This window comes from Neolamprologus brichardi, chromosome 15 (assembly GCF_056152115.1).
Source record: "Neolamprologus brichardi isolate AB-2024 chromosome 15, ASM5615211v1, whole genome shotgun sequence".
NCBI lineage: Eukaryota > Metazoa > Chordata > Actinopteri > Cichliformes > Cichlidae > Neolamprologus > Neolamprologus brichardi.
Genome location: NC_142118.1, coordinates 39,399,043 through 39,405,020, shown reverse-complemented (window position 1 = coordinate 39,405,020; position 5,978 = coordinate 39,399,043).

The following is a 5,978-nucleotide window of genomic DNA, read 5'->3' as shown; positions in this document are numbered from 1 at the left end:
AGCCTTTTCTGCAGCTATGGGGCATATATGGTATCACTCTTGGCTGGAAGCAGCTTAAACAATGGAAAAAACACAAACTTTGTCCAAAAACCTCTCATGTTTAACTGTTTTCCACTTTTTCTTTGGTCATTTTAGCCTTTTTGTCCAGGGTGAAGGGAGTATCTGCCATCAAACAAGAAGACAGCCGCATGTAGCTATGATGATGTTTGCTAGTTCACCTTACATGCATTAATGTAATAACGTGGTTAGCCTACTCAACGTAAATTACACACGAACAACATTAAGCTACTCACGCAGAGAAGAACGGCTGCTGCTGCATCATCATCCTCATCATCTCTGCTACACTGGCAGGGCTAGGGGCCAGGACTCTCCTCTTCGGGTTTTTGGGGGATGTTGCTAACTCCGGGTCGATAACAGGCACCACACCCGCAGTAGATGTGCTCGGTGTGAGGTCTCGCAGCAAGCTATCAAATACGGCGCATTTCTCGGCTTTAAAAAAACGCTATGCGTCGCCACGTGTTTCATCAGATTTGAGGTGTAACCTCCTTTGACAGCATCACAGTATCAGCTTAAAGCACTTGTTGCAGCTGCTGAGTTTGCATCTTTTGCTGTGAAGTACAGCCAGACTTTGACCGCTTCGCCTTGGGCATTTTTAATCTGTAGCTCTGCTCTAAAAGAACGTACGTACCTGGACCCGCCTACTATCCTTGGAAACGTAAAATGATTGGCTAGAATTCAAAGTGTGTGATATCTCAGGAAAAAAAAGCACTGAAATAAAGCACCGGATACCGGTACCCATCCCTAGCTGTGAGTTCTGCTGGCGGGCGACCTCGCTGGTTTTTGCTGAAATGGCGGGCGGCCGGATTACTTCATGACTGGATTTAGCGGAGATAAACCGACTGGATGGATGGACGTAAAAGACCATATGTTGGGTGGCGAGAAAACTGCTAGGTTGTCGTCAGCATTCGTTTTTTTGGAAGCACGCTGTGTGTTTCTGGGATTGCCGGAGGAAAAGCGATGGATGCAGAGCTTGGGTAGTTGTTCGTCTGACGCGCTGACGGACGAGAGGGTGATTGTAGCGAATGGAAGGGTGAGTAAAATTACGTTACTCCCGAGAGATGAGCTGTGCTTAAAGGTATTCGCTGAGAATGGACAGTTTGCAGAACTGGGGGGGAACCCAGATGACAACCGGAAGGAGCGTGTTTGGAGGCGTGGTCCCGCTCCTGAAATTCCGATACATTGGTCGTGTCCAAATTCATGGGCTGCATCCTCCTGAGGACGCATTTGTAGACCGATTACGTCACAGCGACGCGCCGAAGGCTGTCCAAATTCGTAGACTCCTCCGAATGCAGCCGACAAATGCGTCCTCCTTTTCCCCGAATTTGAAGGATGGGTCGGGTGTGTCCTTTGTGGCCCACCATATCCCAGAATTCATAGCGCGGCGCAGCCATTGTCCTGCCCTGATACCTTCTCGTACCTTGTCTGTGGAGTCAGCGCATACACGGCGAATCATTTTCGGAATTATAAATTCCTGGAGGTGCACATCTAATTCACAAACGGTTGGGTACAAGATTTGGCCGTTTTTAAGCCTCCCCGTTGTGAGTAGTGATGGGTCGTTCGCGAACGAAATGGCTCTTAGAGCCGGCTCTTTGAAGTGAACGACGCGAGCCGGCTCCTTATTGGGAGCCGTGAGGTTTTTTTTTCTTTCTCTCACCCTCTCTCTCGCCCTTTTTTCCGCTAAACTCCGCATGCGCGGCCTGTACTTTGCGCTGGGCAGAGGGGGGAGGGGCGTTAGTTACACTCGCAGTAGCACAGGTACAGAGCCAGAGAGAAAGAGAGCGAGGGACAACAACGTCACATTAGAAAGGTATAGTAATCATCCACTATTTTCAGTTGCAGATGATAAAGGATTCAGAAATCATGCAGGCCCATATGACAGAGAATGTGCATCTTATTTTTGTTTTAATATTTTAATTTATATTTAATTGTGTTGTGGTTTGCAGTGTTTTGTGTTGTTTCACGTTAAATTTGTTTAAAAGGAAAAAGCTGAAAATTTAAATACTTAAAAGTTTAAAATGTAAATAGTTGTTTTTTGTATTATATGATTTATTTATTACATTTTATGTGGAGTGAATAAATAAAGTATATTTGTGGTGGACCTTAGAGACAAAGCACGTACAAACTCCAAAACACGTACAAAAGACAACAGAAGTGCTCCAGGATGCTGGGCGCAGTGTTGAGCTTTTGTTACCTAGTGGCTACACAAGCCAGGAAGTATCAACAACCGGATTTGGTGTGTGGTAGTAACAGGTAAGTGAACTTTTTTTTTTAATTATTTGAATAAATATGAGTGCTTGTCTATAAATACACAAACAATACACACATGCTTTCAATTGTGTAATTTAAGTGATCTGGGTAGCTCTGTTTTGGAAGTTCAGTAAACGCTAGAAATGTGTTTTGGAGTTTGTATATGCTTTAGAGTTTGTACGTGCTTTGTCTCTAGGGGCCATATATAAACATATATAAATAAAACCACTTTTTTTACATTAGTAATTCATTTTCTGAATAATTTTATATTATTGTTAATGATTAAATAATTAAAGCAACAAAACAACCTGAAGAGCCGGTTCGGAGCCGAAAGAGCCGGCTCTTTTTAGTGAGCCGAGCCGAAAGAGCCGGATCTCTAAAAAGAGCCGGAAATCCCATCACTAATTGTGAGTACGTTGACCATATGACCAAGATACAGCCAGAGGTTGCACATAACATTGACTTATCCTCAGCAGCTGCCCCCAAAATTGCTCTAGATGAACCATTCACAATTGATGCCAGCTGTGTGTTGCCATGTAAATAGTTTGCATTTCATGTGTACCTGCACATGTACTTGCTAAGTACATGTGAACATGTGAATAAAAATAAATAAATAAAACTTTTCATTTCTGTTTTATTGAAACCACTTTACAGAAAGTACAATGAACTCCACCAGTATTTACATTGAACTGTAAATACTGCAACGCAGCAGTTTTATGAATATTCAACAAGCCCCATCTGGACCGTAAGACTAATTCTCTACCCACGTATGCTGTTATTTCTCTGTTCCCCAGTAACCCTCTTCCTCTTTCTGTTGCAGCCTCCCACAGTCCCGATTACGGCGTTCCTGAGTTATTTCCCGGTCCCTTGGTTTTCTAGTTACCTGGCGTGTTTTCCTTTGACCCTTCCGGGACACCCTTAGTTAAAATAAAGTTTTTTGCGTACACCTTGGCGTGTTGTCTCTGCTTCTGGGTCCAGCTTGTGTGCTGAACTACGGTTCATGACATGTTGTTGGTCTTCTGTCAGATCTTCATCTATTACTTCTGCACGGGGCACACCTTCATACTCTGCAGCTGCATAATAAAAGCATGTAAGATAAAATTAGTGCATACACATAAGGTAAATGTACACCAGTATTCCAGGTAGGGCTGTTCGATGTAACGATATATATCTGATGACAATATAAAAACGTCTATCGTTTCATTTTACGCTACCATTTGTTTCGTGGTGTTGCAAAATAAACTGTTTACGGCAATATTTTCATGGTTTTGATGTCAATGTAGTTATTATTAATTTATTAAAGTTCTCTCTTTCTCTTATATTTAATATAACCACACTACGGACGGACAAGCGCCTGTTTTTATGCGTTGTCGTTAGCAACAACGATGGTAAAACCATCGCGTGTCCGCTTGTTTATGTTCCACATAAGCCTTTCACAATAAAGCTCAAGATCCTGTTGAGACTTTTCAAAATAAACTGAACCACGTGAAAGAGCAGATTATTTACGGATGAGAAGTAAAAAAGAGAAATAAACCTTAGACTCAAACGTTAGAACAGGCTTTTCCCCGCAGCACGCCGTGTAATAAATACTCACAAAGAAAACGGCGCCGTTACAACTTATGTCTAAAAATGTATCGTTTCATGCATCGGTTAAAACACTCGACTCCAGCTACATGACGCGCAGCTGGAAACACTTCCCGCAAGTCGAGCTGCCCGAGATTCAGAGAATTTACAGAAAATGTTACATTTTTGTGATTTATATCGTTATCGGACGACAGATGTCTTATATCAGGATATGAGATTTTGGTCATATCGCACAGCCCTAATTCCAGGTACGTGATTCATCTGAAAGTTATGTGCAGATTAGCGTACAATGAGCGCAATTTTGTATGTTTTTGGGGTGGGAGTTATCTCCGATGGGTGCACTTTTTTGCTTTCGTTGCACTCGCCTTGCGTGGCGGTCTGAGTCTGACCGCTGCAATCCAAGCCTGACGTCTTCGTTTAGTAATATCGGATACATGAGATCGCTCCCGTTGCCTCCAGGAGGGGAAACGATGAAAAGAGAGCCCATTTTCCAGCTTCTTGCCTTCCCTATCGTGTGATCTAACGTTGCAACCGACAACACAGTACGTACGAACCATAGCTGACGCTTCCGTGTGCTTCGTTTGGCCTACTGTCATGGCGGGAGGGGGCGTGACATCACGCTCCAAAGCCCTATAGAGATTGAAAATGTGACGTCATTCTGGTGTAAAACTGCAAAGGATTCTGGGAACGAGTGGCAAGAGGTACTAGCGCACGCAGGCTTTCACATGAAATCAGTTACACAGCGTTAAAAAGAAACACAAAAAATGGCAAGAAGCTGTTGTAATAGCTGCAATAGCCGGTCACATGACAGCCACGGGAGGCCGACGGGTAAAGAGATCGTTTTTATCGGATTATGTCGTGGAAGAGAAATTGTTCAAGCCATGTTTCCGAAGTAACAAAGAGCCGACTGGATTGCAGCCATTCAAAGACCAAATATAACGTCTCAGAACATCCAGCTCACATGTTAGTCTGCTCCAACCATTCCCACAAAGGTGAATCTTCTGTTGTAGTTATTACATAATTTATCACAACATAATGATTTTTTCCTTGTCCTTTTTTTGCCTTTTCGTCACGTCTGTCTTTGTACGGACCTGCCGTGTTCTCCGTCGTTTTGTACATAACTGTTTTTGGGGCAAATAAAATGCAAGTAGGGATTAAAACTGCAGAATTAATGATTACCGGTGCTGGAAATACCAGCGCTTGATGCAGTGTTTTGATTTTGTTGCCACTCGTACCCACAAAGCAATGCGCGAAAGTCACGTGGTCTGTCGATCTCTATAATCAGAAGTGTGAGATGCTCGAGAATTTACTCCAGAGTCCTGTTATATTTTAGATAGCAAGGAGCAGACGGCTGAGTTTATTAAACTCCACCGAGAGAATCTGCAAATTTCATTGAAAGTTTAATAAACTATCATCTTGTCTTTATTTTTAGTTAGCACATACCTGAAACACTTCAAGCTGTAAGCTAATGATAGTTATATAAGAGCAGATGCTGCTGGTGCAATAAGCTGTACGTTTTACATCCAGTGGATGATGATCTGATTAGTGACTAATCAGCCCTAATCCAGAGCACCCCACCCAACCCCCACACCTTTCTCGCCTCCATTGCCACCGTGTGCCCCCTTTACATTTCTGTCTGCCCCCTCATATATGCCTGTCTAGAACCGGCCCAGCTGTGGACTCATAGCGCGCGCGCACACACACACACACACACACACACACACACACACACACACACACGCTCACACACACACACACACACACACACACACACACACACACACACACACACACACACACACACACGCTCACTATCTCTGAATCTGGCTGTGAATGCTGTCCGAGTGTATTTGCATGAACAACCCTCTGACAACAGTTTTTCCTCGGATGTAACTAATTAGTGGTGGATACTGTGATAATGTATCCACAACATCTAATAATGTCAACATCTAAGTGCTTTATTCCGTGCGTTATGATCAGCTTTATCGTCCCAGCCCTGTTCCCTGTTCAGTTTTACTCCTGGCTTCACCCATCAGCAACGCCCAACACAACGGAGAGATAAACGATTCGGCTTTGTGTGCTGCCAC